The following is a 1,177-nucleotide window of genomic DNA, read 5'->3' as shown; positions in this document are numbered from 1 at the left end:
CTGCTGAAATTGAGGGCAAAGTTTACACTGACTTAAAATGACACTGGAGACTTACCAAAAAAAGAGAAAGAATGCGGAAAATTAGTAGCTAACAGTTGATCAAATTAAAAACCACATATAGTGATATACCTTTAGGGCTATGATGCAATCTAAACAGCCAGAACAAAACTTTATATCAGCATAGTGTTTGTTGCATTATGTCTTTGGAGAATGACCTGCATCTCTACATTCAATATTCCTATGCTTTAGCCACTAACGATTCAGGACAATTAAGTACAAAATAAATCTATGTCCAATAACACACACTGCTCCTTTTCTACCCATTCAAATAGAAAGATCAATTGTTACCGTCAGCGCTACTGCTGAGATGTTTATGCCCAAGTTTACTGTTAAATTTAAATGTTAGTAAATAAATTTACTGTTACCCACATTTGTTCTCTCTAAAATAAAATCTTTATTTTGATCATGATTAAAATAAAATCCTACTTGGTCAGTGCAAAGTAAACTTCTGTTTTGCTTAGACAGGGCTCTGGATAATGCTTGAACACCTCAATCATTCTCGTTCAGTTCTGCATGTAACAATAATTAAAAAATTAATCAGGAATTTCATCTTTGTATTTTTAGCTGTGAAGCAGAGAGAAAAAAAGAGGGTGGAGATAGCCCATTCTGAGGCACAGTAGCAGGATGGGAAAATATTCACTGCAGCTTCCCTCACTGTGCCTGTTCTATCGAAAAAAGCCTTTATTTTGAGGAAAGCGGGGGGAAAGCCGAAATCTTTCCCAGAGATTTCTGGGGAACTCAACTCTTCCCAAGAAGACGACGTTAATGTTAGCATAGCTAAATAAGACTGTTTTTGAAAAACTTTCATCATTGGAATAAAAAGTGTTCAATATCAACACAAAGATAGGTAAGTAAGGGCTTTGTGGATCAGCAACAGTTTTGTTTATGCTTTAGAGCTACTACACAAGATCGCAGCCATTGACTTTCTACATTTTTTCTGTTTTAAAGGATGGCAACTAGAGAGCTTGTAAAGTTAAAGAAAATAGCCGGTTAGAATAATTAAAACAAGGCTGTAAAGCTTTTTCTTTCTCCCAAAGATACAGACTTGAACAGCGCCAACTCCGGCGTGCACGTGCGGGCGCTGCACGGGGCCAGCAGAGCCCAGCACCGCGGAGGG

The sequence above is a fragment of the Phaethon lepturus genome, unplaced genomic scaffold, assembly GCF_000687285.1.
Source record: "Phaethon lepturus isolate BGI_N335 unplaced genomic scaffold, ASM68728v1 scaffold4588, whole genome shotgun sequence".
Classification (NCBI taxonomy): domain Eukaryota; kingdom Metazoa; phylum Chordata; class Aves; order Phaethontiformes; family Phaethontidae; genus Phaethon; species Phaethon lepturus.
This window is presented reverse-complemented; position numbering follows the sequence as displayed.